This window comes from Hordeum vulgare, chromosome 5H (assembly GCF_904849725.1).
Source record: "Hordeum vulgare subsp. vulgare chromosome 5H, MorexV3_pseudomolecules_assembly, whole genome shotgun sequence".
NCBI lineage: Eukaryota > Viridiplantae > Streptophyta > Magnoliopsida > Poales > Poaceae > Hordeum > Hordeum vulgare.
The window spans coordinates 521268954-521284424 of NC_058522.1; positions in this window are offsets into that span (position 1 = coordinate 521268954).

Consider the following 15471-nt stretch of genomic DNA (forward strand, 5'->3'; position numbering starts at 1 on the left):
TATGATCGTGTCAGTTTATTGCTACTGTTTTGTGCATGTCAATGTATCTGTTCCTATGACCATGAGATCATGCAACTACCGGACACCGGAGGAATACCTTGTGTGTATCAAACGTCGCAATGTAACTGGGTGACTATAAAGGTGCTCTATAGGTATCTCCAAAGGTGTTTGTTGGGTTGGCATGAATCGAGACTGGGATTTGTCACTCCGTATGACGAAGAGGTATCTCGGGGCCCACTCGGTAATAGAACATCACAACAAGCCTTGCAAGCAATGTGACTAGGGAGTTAGTTATGGGATCTTGTATTAAGGAACGAGTAAAGAGACTTGCCAGTAACGAGATTGAACTAGGTATGGAGATACCAACGATCGAATCTCGGGCAAGTAACATACTGAAGGACAAAGGGAACATCATATGGGATTAACTGAATCCTTGACAAAGAGGTTCGAACTATAGAGATCTTCGTAGAATATGTAGGAGCCAATATGGGCATCCAGGTCCCACTATTGGTTATTGACCGTAGAGGTGTATCGGTCATGTCTGCATAGTTCTCCAACCCGCAGGGTCTGCACACTTAAGGTTCGGTGACGTTTCGGTATAGTTGAGTTATAGGTGTTGTTAGCCGAAAGTTTTTTGGAGTCCCGGATGAGATCCCGGACGTCACGAGAAGCTCCGAAATGGTCCGGAGGTAAAGATCGATATATACGAAGTCCTGTTTTGGTCACCAGAAAAGTTTTGGGCTCATCGGTAGTGTACCGGGAGAGCCGGGAGGGTACCGGGGACCATCGGGAGGGGTGTCACGCCCCGAGGGGCCTTACGGGATGTGGGAGGATACAAACCAGCCCCTAGTGGGCTGACATAAGCTCCCACTAAGGCCCATCAGGTTTGAGAGGCAAAAAACCCAAAGGTGGAAAAGGTGGAAAGGGTTTCCAAGTGGAAAGGAGGAATCCTACTCCTAGTAGGATTGGATTAGGACTCCTCCACCTCCAATTTCGGCCAAACGATGAGTGTTTAATGCTTCCTCCCCCCTCCCTCCCTCCTATATATACTAGAGGTATTAAGGGTTTTTGAGACACAGAAAAACAGCCACGTGCTGCCCTCTCTCTCTAGATTTGTTTCTCCTCTAGTCTAGTTCCAGCGGTGCTTAGGCGAAGCCCTGCTGGAATAGCTCCACCACCACCATCACCATGCCGCCGTGCTTGAGAAATCATCTACCTCTTTGCCCCTCTTGCTGGATCAAGAAGGCGGAGATCGTCATCGAGTTGTACGTGTGCTGACCGCGGAGGTGCCATCCGTTCGGCACTAGATCGGGATGGATCGTGATGGGATCGCGGGACGGATCGTGATGAGATCGTGGGACGGGCTTCTATTTGGATCACGAAGATGTTCCACTACATCAACCGTGTTATATACGCTTCCGCTTAGCGATCTACATGGGTATGTAGATGCACTCTCCCCACTCTTAGATGATCATCACCATGGATAGGTATTGCGTGTGCGTAGGAATTTTTTTGTTTCCCATGCGACATTCCCCAACAGTGGCATCATGAGCTAGGTTCATGTGTAGATGATATCTCGAGTAGAACACAAAGGAGTTTGTGGGCGTTGATGTTTAATTTGCTGCCCTCCTTAGTCTTTTCTTATTTCAGAGGTATTGTTGGATTGAAGCGGCCCGGACCAACTTTACTCGTACGCTTACGAGAGACCAGTTTCATCGACTGACATGCAACTTGTTGCATAAAGATGACTGGCGGGTGTCTGTTTCTTCAACTTTAGTTGAATTGGATTTGACCGAGGCGGTCCTTGGAGAAGGTTAAATAGCAATTTGCATATCACCGTTGTGGCTTTGCGTAAGTAAGATGCGATCATACTAGATACCCATAGCAGCCACGTAAAAATCGCAACAACAAATTAGAGGACGTCTAACTTGTTTTTGCAGGGTATGCATGTGATGTGATATGGCCAAAGACATGATATGATATATTGGCTGTATGAGATGATCATGTTGTAATAGTTAAATATCGACTTGCACGTCGATGCTACGGCAACTGGCAGGAGCCATAGGGTTGTCTTTAAACTAACGTTTGTGCTTGCAGATGCTTTTACTATATCGCTAGATTGTAGCTTTAGTAGTATTAGCATAGATAGCGCGACAACCGCGATGGCGGCATGATGATGGAGATCATGATGTTGGAGATCATGGTGCGGCGCCGGTGAAGATGGAGATCATGCTGGTGCTTTGGTGATGAAGATCAAGAAGCAGAAGTTCATGGCCATATCATGTCACTTATGATTTGCATGTGATGTTAATCCTTTTATGCAGCTTATTTTGCTTAGAACGATGGTAGAATTATAAGGTGATCCCTTACTAAAATTTCAAGATAAAATTGTGTTCTCCTCGACTGTGCACCGTTGCGACAGTTCATCGTTTTGAGACACCACGTGATGATCGAGTGATGATCACATACAACGGGTGCAAAACAGTTGCACACGCGAAACACTCGGTTTAAACTTGACGAGCCTAGCATGTACAGACATGGCCTCGGAGCACAAGAGACCAATCGGTCAAGCATGAATCATATAGTTGATATGATCAACATGGAGATGTTCACCTTTGAAACTATACTCAACTCACGTGATGATTGAACTTGAGTTAGTGGATTTGGATCATGCGCCACTCGAATGACTAGACGGATGTCTATTTGAGTGGGAGTTGTTAAGTAATATGATGAATTGAACTCATTATCATGAACATAGTCAAAAGGTCTTTGCAAACTATGGTGTAGCTTGCGTTATAGCTCTACCGTTTTAGATATGATCCTAGAGGAAATTTAGTTGATGAGCCTGGGTCAAAAGTGGATAGTAGCAATTATGCCGACTGGGTCCGTAAACTGAGGATTCTCCTCATTGTTGCACAAAAGGCTTATGTCCTTAATGCACCGCTCGGTGTGATGAACCTCAAGTGTCATTTGTAGATGTTGCGAACATCTGGCATACACACTTTTTGATGACTACATGATAGTTCAGCGCGTAATGCTTAAACGGCTTAGGATTGAGGCACTGAAGACGTTTCGAATGTCGCGGAATACACGAGATGTTCCAAGAGATGAAATTGGGATTTCAGGCTCATGCCCTTGTTGAGAGGTATGAGACCTCCGACAAGATTCTTTGTCTACAAAGTAAGGTAGAAAAGCTCAATCGTTGAGCATGTGCTTAGATTATCTGAGTGCTACAATCGCTTGAATCGGGTGGGAGTTGATCTTGCAGATAAGATAGTGACTGGCATAGTTCTCCAAAGTCACCACCACCAAGCTACAGAGCTTCATGATGAACTATAACATGCCAGGGATAGAATTGATGATCCTTGAGCTATTTGCGATGTTTGACATCGCGAAGGTAGAAATCAAGTACGAGCATCAAGTGTTGATGGTTAGTAGAACGACTAGTTTCGAGAAGGGTAAGGGTTAAAAGTGATGCTTTATGAAATGGCAAACCAGTTGCCACTCTAGTAAAGAAACCCAAGGTTGAACCCAAACCCGAGACTAAGTGCTTCTATTATGAGGGGAACAGTCACTGAAGTGAAACTACCCTAGTTACTTGGTAGATGAGAAGGCTAGCAAAGTCGACAAAAGTATATTGGATATACATGATTTTGATGTGTACTTTACTAGTACTCCTAGTAGCACCGGGGTATTAGATACCGGTTCAGGCTGCTAAGTGTTAGTAACTCAAAATAAAAGCTACGGAATAAACAGATACTAGCTAAAGGCGAGGTGACGATGTGTTGGAAGTGTTTCCAAGGTTGATGTGATCAACATCGCACGCTCCCTCTACAATCGGGATTAGTGTTGAACCTAAATAAATGTTATTTGGTGTTTGCGTTCAGCATGAACATGATTGGATTGTGTTTATTGCAATACGGTTATTCATTTAAGTTAGAGAATAAAAGATATTTTGTTTACATGAATAATACCTTCAATGGTCGTGCACCAATATGAATGGTTCATTGAATCTCGATCGTAGTGATACACATGTTCATAATATTGATGCCAAAAGATGCAAAGTAGTAATGATAGTACCACTTACTTGTGGCACTTGAGTCATATTGGTGTAAAACGCATGAAGAAGCTCCATGCCGATGGATCTTTGGACTCAATCGTTTTTGAATCGTTTGAGACATACGAACCATCCCTAATGGTGTAAACGCATGAAGAAACTCCATGCAGATGGATAGTTTGGACTCACTTGATTTTGAATCACTTGAGACATGCAAATCATGCCACATAGGCAAGATGACTGAAGGCCTCGTTTTTCATTGAGATGGAACAAGAAAGTAACTTTTTGGAAGTAATGCATTTTGATGTATGCAGTCCAATGAGTGCTAAGGCACGTAGTGGATATCATTATGTTCTTACTTCACAGATGATTTGAGCAGATACTGGTATATTTACTTGATGAAACACAAGTCTGAATTATTGAAAGGTTCAAGCAATTTCAGAGTGAAGTTGAAGATCGTCGTGACAAGAGGATAATATGTCTACGATGTGATCGTGGAGGTAAATATCTAAGTTGCAAGTTTGGTATACATTTAAGACAATGTGAAAATTGTTTCACACCTAATGCCACCTGAAACACCATAGTGTGATGGTGTGTCTGAACACTATCGAATGTCTCTTATCGCCCTATTAAATATGGGTGCATATTATGATGTCTCTTATCGAATTACCACTATTGTTTTGGGGTTATGCATTGGAGAGAACAACATTCACTTTAATAGGGACCACATAGTTCTGTTGAGATGACACCGTATGAACTATGGTTTGGAGAAACCTAAGCTGTTGTTTCTTAAAAGTTTGGGGCTACAATGCTTATGTCCAAAGGCTTCGACCTGATAAGATCGAACCCAAAGCGGATAAATGCATCTTCACAAATACCCCAAATAGTTGGGTATACCTCCTATCTCAGATCCAGAAGCAAAGGGTTTGTTTCAGAAAACAGGTCCTTTCTCAAGAAAGAGTTTCTCTCGAAAGAATTGAGTGGGAGGATGGAGGAACTTGATGAGGTTATTGAACCAACACTTCAACCAGAGAGTAGAAGGCCGTAGGAAGTTGTTCCTATGGCACCTACACCAGTTGAAGTGGAAGCCAATGATGGTGATCATGAAGCTTCGGATCAAGTTACTACCAAACCTCATAGGTCGACAAGGATACACGCTAGTACAGAATGGTGCGATAATCATGTCTTGGAGGTCATGTTGCTGGACAACAATGAACCTATGAGCTATGGAGAAGCGATGGTGGGCTCGGATTCCGACAAATGGCTGGAGGACATGAAATCCGAGAGAGGATCCATGTATGAAAACAAAGTGTGGACTTTGGAAGAACTACTTGATGGTCGTAAGACTATTAGGTACAGATGGATCTTTAAAATAAGACAAACAATGATGGTGAAAGTCACCATTTAAGAAAGCTCGACTTGTTGCAAAGAGGTTTCCGACAAGTTGAAGGAGTTGACTGTGATGAGACTTTCTCACTCGCAGCAATGCTAAAAGTCTGTTGGAATTATGTTAGCAGTTGTTGCATCTTGCAGATGGATGTCAAAACATTGTTTCCTCGACGGTTTCCTTGAGGAAAGGTTGTATGTGATACAACCAGAAGGTTTTGTCGATCCTAAGGATGCTAACAAGCATGCAAGCTCTACAAATCCTTCTAAGGACTAGAGTAAGCATCTCGGAGTTGGATATGCGCTTTGATGTGATGATCAAAGCTTTTGGGTTTATACAAAGTTTGTGAGAAACTTGTATTTCCAAGGAAGTGAGTGGGAGCACTATAGAATTTCTGATGAGTGTATGTGGTTGACATATTGTTGATAGAAAATGATGTAGAATTTCTCGAAAGCATATAGGGTTGTTTGAAAAGGTGTTTTCAGAGGAAAACCTGGATTGAGCTACTTGAACATTGAGCATCAAGATCTATAGAGATAGATCAAGACGCTTGATAAAACTTTCAATGAAATGCATGCCTTGACAAGTTTTTGAAGGAGTTCAAAATAGATTGGCAAAGAAGGAGTTCTTGGCTGTTTTTAAGGTGTGAATTTGAGTAAGACTCAAAGCCCGACCACGGAAAAAGAAAGAGAAAGGACGAAGGTCATCCCCTATGCATTAGCCATAGGCTCTATAGTATGATATGTTGTGTACCGCACCTGACGGGTTCCTTGCCATGAATTTGTCAAGGGGTACAAAAGTGATCCACGAATGGATTACTAGATAGCGATCAAAAGTTATCCTTAGTAACTAAATTTTTATCGATTATGGAGGAGTTAAAAGAGTTCGTCATAAAGGGTTACGCCAATGCAAGCTTTGACACTAATCCAGAAAACTCTGAGTAGTAAACGGATTCGTATAGTGGAGTGATAACCCACAAGTATAGGGGATCGCAACAGTTCTCGAGGGTAGAGTATTCAACCCAAATTTATTGATTCGACACAAGGGAAAGCCAAAGAATATTCTCAAGTATTAGCAGTTGAGTTGTCAATTCAACCACACCTGAAAGATTTAGTATCTGCAGCAAAGTATCAGTAGCAAGGTAGTGTGATAGCAACAGTAGCAACAGTAACCAGTAGCAGCAAAGTAACAACAGTAGCAGCAAAGTAACAGCAGTAGCAACAGAGTAACGGTAGCAGCAGTGACAACAGTAGCAGCAAAGTAACAACAGTAGCAGCAAAGTAACAGCAGTAGCAGCAAAGTAACGTAGCAAGGACCAGTAGTAAAAACTCGTAGGCATTGGATCGGTGATGGATGATTATGCCGGATGCTATTCATCATGCAACAGTTATAACACGGAGAGATATGTAACTAGCTCTAGTTCGTCAATGTAATGTAGGCATGTATTCCGTATGTAGTCATACGTGCTTAGGGAAAAGAACTTGCATGATATCTATTGTCCATCCCTCCCGTGGCAGCGGGGTCCTAATGGAAACTACGGGATATTAAGGTTCTCCTTTTAATAAAGAACCGGACCAACGCATTAACACTTAGTGAATACATGAACTCCTCATACTATGGTCATCTCCGGGAGTGGTTCCGTCTATTGTCACTCCGGGGTTGCCGGGTCATAACACATAGTAGGTGACTACAACTTGCAAGATAGGATCAAGAACACACATATATTGGCGAAAACATAATAGGTTCAGATCTGAAATCATGGCACTCGGGCCCTAGTGACAAGCATTAAGCATGGCAAAGTAGTAGCAACATCAATCTGAGAACATAGTGGATACTAGGGATCAACCCCCGTCAAAACTAACTCGATTACATGATAGATCTCATCCAACAAATCACCGTCCAGCAAGCCTACGATGATATTACTCACGAACGGTGAAGATCGTCATGGAATTGGTGATGAAGGAAGGTTGTTGATGATGATGGCAATGATCTCCCCTCTCCGGAGCCCAGAACGGACTCCAGATCTGCCCTTCATCATTTTGTCTAATTTACGTATAAGCTGCAAGTGTATAACTTTTTCGTATTCATTAAACATTTTAATTTAATAAGTAATTTACCTGTATGTCTTTATTAAACATTTATATATAATACATCGATGTATATTTAAATATTTTTAGTTACTAATAATCATCGTTATGTATACTATTTATAGCTCCCCAAAATATTATAATATTTAACACATGAATATTTTAACATTACTTTTATTAAATACATTCTACAAATACCTTTAAAAAACCTAGAGCGTGCAAACTGGGCCGCACTATTTAAAACTCATTTAAGCCTCACATACGTCCATTTCATACTACGTGAAGGGCTGTCATCGATATTGTGCAGATGAGTGCGTGTTGTGTAGTGGTTAATTTGCTAGCATTCTAGCAGTAGGTCCCCTCTTTGACCCGTGGATTCCATTTTTGCATGTTTAGTTTCCAGTGCTGACAGCTAAGACCCATGTGTCATAGAGGCAGAAAAATAAAGCGCCTTCTGACGCTTAAACAGGGGCTTTTTATGAGAAATAAAAAAGTTCTAGGGGATTTTCAAAGAAAAGAACAGGCCACATGTGTTTCACTCTATCGTTGTTTCCGTATCAAATATGATTTGCACCGTATTTGCACGTCCGAACCAAGTTGTTGTACCAGTTCAATTTATGTCACAACTTCGAGCACTAAAGTAACCGTTTGCGCCAAGTTCTAGCACTACCAGTGTAATTGACTCGATTCATAGTGCGCCCATACTATCAACATGTAGAAGTGTCCATTATGTAGTTCGTAGCCTAACTTCACCCGAACTACATCCTGTCCATCCGTGAGCACTGCTATTTTTAGAGGTGCCGAAGTGTTGATTTTCAACTGGATCTATGCGGGCTAAGGCTATGTTTGGTTCAGTTGTAGATTCTGTAAAAGCTGCTGTGAGGTGTAAGCTGTGAAAAAGCTGCTGCGAACTTTCAGCTATGGAAAAGTTGAAAGTTGTTTGGTTGAAACAACCGTGAAACTATAGATTCGTGTATGAATTGTCTGTAATGACCCTAGACAATGAGTCAATATTTTAATGTGCAACTTAACCTAAAACAGTGTCAAAAACAAATTCAACAACATATCACATACAATAAAATTGACCCATATCACATATAAACATATCACCTCAATACATCATCATGGTGCAGGGAAATTCTATCAAAATTTCATCATTAATACACAAAAATATGAAAGATTCATCCTCTCTGTACTTGTCGGGATGGAGGAACGAGGTCGCGGCTGGGCGGCCGGAGCCTTCACCAGCGGCAGGGTGCGCGGTGGCCGAGGGCGGCGGCCCCTGCGGCTCTGGTCGTCTAGCAAAGATGGTGAGGCGGGGAGGAGGAAGGAGGAGCTCGGACAACCAATGGAGGAGGGAGGACGTCACAATGGGGAGGCGGATGTGAGAGGCCTCGCCGGTGGCGGGGCGTGCGGCGGTGAAGGGCAGCGGTCGGTCCCGAGGTCGAACCGATCTGGTGATGCGGGGAGGTCCGACGAGGAGTGAAGGAAGGAGGAGCTGGCAATGGGGAGACGGAAACGGGAGGTGACGCGGGTAGGGCACGTGGCGGTGGAGGGCTGGTGGCAGCGCCGGTGGCGGCACCGAACTATAGTTGTCGCTCGGGGGGATTAGGGTGTGACGGTTGGCTGCTCGATGGTTCGCTCGGGACGGGAGGAACAAAACGAATCATTTTTTTGACTTGCCAATGGCAAAGGTGGGTAAATACCATGCAACATTCAAGGGACAGCTAAAAGTGCATCTGTGAAGTTGGGTTTCACCTGCTTCGAAAAATACACTACGGAGAAGTTGTAACTTCTCGGGAATCTGCTTCTAGCTTTACCTCTTTGGTTAGCTTATAGCTTCTAAAAGCAAGAAGTTGGGTGTAAAAGCCGAGCCAAACACAGCCTAAGTCATGACGAGGCTATTTTTTAACTGTCCAAATTTAAAGTCGTGCAAGGCTTCCCCTAATGTTGGAGAGGTTGCTTTGTAATGATTTCTTATGATGTGAATGAAGTCAAAGCTATCACTCCAAACAAAAAAAATCGATCAATTGCATGTTTAGGATTCAATTATGTTACTATAAACCCTCTAATTGTCATTGGACAGATCCTTAGGCCATATGTGCACTTGTTTATGGAGAAGACTTGGTTTTACCATTGCATCCTATATTCCTCTTATACAACTAAAAAGCAAATGTGTAAAATTCACAAGATCGTGTAAGCAAGATTTTCCAAATGGATTGAAATCCTTAAAAGTTCATGAACATATAAGCAACATGAGATAGCTCACTTAGTTAATAACATGGAGCATAAATTATATGCTCACCCAAGAGTACAAGTGTTGGAAATATGCCCTAGAGGTAATAATAAAATGGTTATTATTTTATTTCCTTGTTCATGATAATCTTTTATTATCCATGCTATAATTGTATTGATTGCAAACTCAAATACATTAGTGGATACATAGACAAAACACTTTCCCTAGTAAGCATCTAGTTGCCTAGCTCGTTGATCAAAGACGGTTAAGGTTTCCTAGCCATAGACAAGTGTTGCCACTTGATAACGGGATCACATCATTAGGAGAATGATGTGATGGACAAGACCCAAACTATAAACGTAGCATATGATCGTGTCAGTTTATTGCTACTGTTTTGTGCATGTCAATGTATCTGTTCCTATGACCATGAGATCATGCAACTACCGGACACCGGAGGAATACCTTGTGTGTATCAAACGTCGCAATGTAACTGGGTGACTATAAAGGTGCTCTATAGGTATCTCCAAAGGTGTTTGTTGGGTTGGCATGAATCGAGACTGGGATTTGTCACTCCGTATGACGAAGAGGTATCTCGGGGCCCACTCGGTAATAGAACATCACAACAAGCCTTGCAAGCAATGTGACTAGGGAGTTAGTTATGGGATCTTGTATTAAGGAACGAGTAAAGAGACTTGCCAGTAACGAGATTGAACTAGGTATGGAGATACCAACGATCGAATCTCGGGCAAGTAACATACTGAAGGACAAAGGGAACATCATATGGGATTAACTGAATCCTTGACAAAGAGGTTCGAACTATAGAGATCTTCGTAGAATATGTAGGAGCCAATATGGGCATCCAGGTCCCGCTATTGGTTATTGACCGTAGAGGTGTATCGGTCATGTCTGCATAGTTCTCCAACCCGCAGGGTCTGCACACTTAAGGTTCGGTGACGTTTCGGTATAGTTGAGTTATAGGTGTTGTTAGCCGAAAGTTTTTTGGAGTCCCGGATGAGATCCCGGACGTCACGAGAAGCTCCGAAATGGTCCGGAGGTAAAGATCGATATATACGAAGTCCTGTTTTGGTCACCAGAAAAGTTTTGGGCTCATCGGTAGTGTACCGGGAGAGCCGGGAGGGTACCGGGGACCATCGGGAGGGGTGTCACGCCCCGAGGGGCCTTACGGGATGTGGGAGGATACAAACCAGCCCCTAGTGGGCTGACATAAGCTCCCACTAAGGCCCATCAGGTTTGAGAGGCAAAAAACCCAAAGGTGGAAAAGGTGGAAAGGGTTTCCAAGTGGAAAGGAGGAATCCTACTCCTAGTAGGATTGGATTAGGACTCCTCCACCTCCAATTTCGGCCAAACGATGAGTGTTTAATGCTTCCTCCCCCCTCCCTCCCTCCTATATATACTAGAGGTATTAAGGGTTTTTGAGACACAGAAAAACAGCCACGTGCTGCCCTCTCTCTCTAGATTTGTTTCTCCTCTAGTCTAGTTCCAGCGGTGCTTAGGCGAAGCCCTGCTGGAATAGCTCCACCACCACCATCACCATGCCGCCGTGCTTGAGAAATCATCTACCTCTTTGCCCCTCTTGCTGGATCAAGAAGGCGGAGATCGTCATCGAGTTGTACGTGTGCTGACCGCGGAGGTGCCATCCGTTCGGCACTAGATCGGGATGGATCGTGATGGGATCGCGGGACGGATCGTGATGAGATCGTGGGACGGGCTTCTATTTGGATCACGAAGATGTTCCACTACATCAACCGTGTTATATACGCTTCCGCTTAGCGATCTACATGGGTATGTAGATGCACTCTCCCCACTCTTAGATGATCATCACCATGGATAGGTATTGCGTGTGCGTAGGAATTTTTTTGTTTCCCATGCGACATTCCCCAACAGTGGCATCATGAGCTAGGTTCATGTGTAGATGATATCTCGAGTAGAACACAAAGGAGTTTGTGGGCGTTGATGTTTAATTTGCTGCCCTCCTTAGTCTTTTCTTATTTCAGAGGTATTGTTGGATTGAAGCGGCCCGGACCAACTTTACTCGTACGCTTACGAGAGACCAGTTTCATCGACTGACATGCAACTTGTTGCATAAAGATGACTGGCGGGTGTCTGTTTCTTCAACTTTAGTTGAATTGGATTTGACCGAGGCGGTCCTTGGAGAAGGTTAAATAGCAATTTGCATATCACCGTTGTGGCTTTGCGTAAGTAAGATGCGATCATACTAGATACCCATAGCAGCCACGTAAAAATCGCAACAACAAATTAGAGGACGTCTAACTTGTTTTTGCAGGGTATGCATGTGATGTGATATGGCCAAAGACATGATATGATATATTGGCTGTATGAGATGATCATGTTGTAATAGTTAAATATCGACTTGCACGTCGATGCTACGGCAACTGGCAGGAGCCATAGGGTTGTCTTTAAACTAACGTTTGTGCTTGCAGATGCTTTTACTATATCGCTAGATTGTAGCTTTAGTAGTATTAGCATAGATAGCGCGACAACCGCGATGGCGGCATGATGATGGAGATCATGATGTTGGAGATCATGGTGCGGCGCCGGTGAAGATGGAGATCATGCTGGTGCTTTGGTGATGAAGATCAAGAAGCAGAAGTTCATGGCCATATCATGTCACTTATGATTTGCATGTGATGTTAATCCTTTTATGCAGCTTATTTTGCTTAGAACGATGGTAGAATTATAAGGTGATCCCTTACTAAAATTTCAAGATAAAATTGTGTTCTCCTCGACTGTGCACCGTTGCGACAGTTCATCGTTTTGAGACACCACGTGATGATCGAGTGATGATCACATACAACGGGTGCAAAACAGTTGCACACGCGAAACACTCGGTTTAAACTTGACGAGCCTAGCATGTACAGACATGGCCTCGGAGCACAAGAGACCAATCGGTCAAGCATGAATCATATAGTTGATATGATCAACATGGAGATGTTCACCTTTGAAACTATACTCAACTCACGTGATGATTGAACTTGAGTTAGTGGATTTGGATCATGCGCCACTCGAATGACTAGACGGATGTCTATTTGAGTGGGAGTTGTTAAGTAATATGATGAATTGAACTCATTATCATGAACATAGTCAAAAGGTCTTTGCAAACTATGGTGTAGCTTGCGTTATAGCTCTACCGTTTTAGATATGATCCTAGAGGAAATTTAGTTGATGAGCCTGGGTCAAAAGTGGATAGTAGCAATTATGCCGACTGGGTCCGTAAACTGAGGATTCTCCTCATTGTTGCACAAAAGGCTTATGTCCTTAATGCACCGCTCGGTGTGATGAACCTCAAGTGTCATTTGTAGATGTTGCGAACATCTGGCATACACACTTTTTGATGACTACATGATAGTTCAGCGCGTAATGCTTAAACGGCTTAGGATTGAGGCACTGAAGACGTTTCGAATGTCGCGGAATACACGAGATGTTCCAAGAGATGAAATTGGGATTTCAGGCTCATGCCCTTGTTGAGAGGTATGAGACCTCCGACAAGATTCTTTGTCTACAAAGTAAGGTAGAAAAGCTCAATCGTTGAGCATGTGCTTAGATTATCTGAGTGCTACAATCGCTTGAATCGGGTGGGAGTTGATCTTGCAGATAAGATAGTGACTGGCATAGTTCTCCAAAGTCACCACCACCAAGCTACAGAGCTTCATGATGAACTATAACATGCCAGGGATAGAATTGATGATCCTTGAGCTATTTGCGATGTTTGACATCGCGAAGGTAGAAATCAAGTACGAGCATCAAGTGTTGATGGTTAGTAGAACGACTAGTTTCGAGAAGGGTAAGGGTTAAAAGTGATGCTTTATGAAATGGCAAACCAGTTGCCACTCTAGTAAAGAAACCCAAGGTTGAACCCAAACCCGAGACTAAGTGCTTCTATTATGAGGGGAACAGTCACTGAAGTGAAACTACCCTAGTTACTTGGTAGATGAGAAGGCTAGCAAAGTCGACAAAAGTATATTGGATATACATGATTTTGATGTGTACTTTACTAGTACTCCTAGTAGCACCGGGGTATTAGATACCGGTTCAGGCTGCTAAGTGTTAGTAACTCAAAATAAAAGCTACGGAATAAACAGATACTAGCTAAAGGCGAGGTGACGATGTGTTGGAAGTGTTTCCAAGGTTGATGTGATCAACATCGCACGCTCCCTCTACAATCGGGATTAGTGTTGAACCTAAATAAATGTTATTTGGTGTTTGCGTTCAGCATGAACATGATTGGATTGTGTTTATTGCAATACGGTTATTCATTTAAGTTAGAGAATAAAAGATATTTTGTTTACATGAATAATACCTTCAATGGTCGTGCACCAATATGAATGGTTCATTGAATCTCGATCGTAGTGATACACATGTTCATAATATTGATGCCAAAAGATGCAAAGTAGTAATGATAGTACCACTTACTTGTGGCACTTGAGTCATATTGGTGTAAAACGCATGAAGAAGCTCCATGCCGATGGATCTTTGGACTCAATCGTTTTTGAATCGTTTGAGACATACGAACCATCCCTAATGGTGTAAACGCATGAAGAAACTCCATGCAGATGGATAGTTTGGACTCACTTGATTTTGAATCACTTGAGACATGCAAATCATGCCACATAGGCAAGATGACTGAAGGCCTCGTTTTTCATTGAGATGGAACAAGAAAGTAACTTTTTGGAAGTAATGCATTTTGATGTATGCAGTCCAATGAGTGCTAAGGCACGTAGTGGATATCATTATGTTCTTACTTCACAGATGATTTGAGCAGATACTGGTATATTTACTTGATGAAACACAAGTCTGAATTATTGAAAGGTTCAAGCAATTTCAGAGTGAAGTTGAAGATCGTCGTGACAAGAGGATAATATGTCTACGATGTGATCGTGGAGGTAAATATCTAAGTTGCAAGTTTGGTATACATTTAAGACAATGTGAAAATTGTTTCACACCTAATGCCACCTGAAACACCATAGTGTGATGGTGTGTCTGAACACTATCGAATGTCTCTTATCGCCCTATTAAATATGGGTGCATATTATGATGTCTCTTATCGAATTACCACTATTGTTTTGGGGTTATGCATTGGAGAGAACAACATTCACTTTAATAGGGACCACATAGTTCTGTTGAGATGACACCGTATGAACTATGGTTTGGAGAAACCTAAGCTGTTGTTTCTTAAAAGTTTGGGGCTACAATGCTTATGTCCAAAGGCTTCGACCTGATAAGATCGAACCCAAAGCGGATAAATGCATCTTCACAAATACCCCAAATAGTTGGGTATACCTCCTATCTCAGATCCAGAAGCAAAGGGTTTGTTTCAGAAAACAGGTCCTTTCTCAAGAAAGAGTTTCTCTCGAAAGAATTGAGTGGGAGGATGGAGGAACTTGATGAGGTTATTGAACCAACACTTCAACCAGAGAGTAGAAGGCCGTAGGAAGTTGTTCCTATGGCACCTACACCAGTTGAAGTGGAAGCCAATGATGGTGATCATGAAGCTTCGGATCAAGTTACTACCAAACCTCATAGGTCGACAAGGATACACGCTAGTACAGAATGGTGCGATAATCATGTCTTGGAGGTCATGTTGCTGGACAACAATGAACCTATGAGCTATGGAGAAGCGATGGTGGGCTCGGATTCCGACAAATGGCTGGAGGACATGAAATCC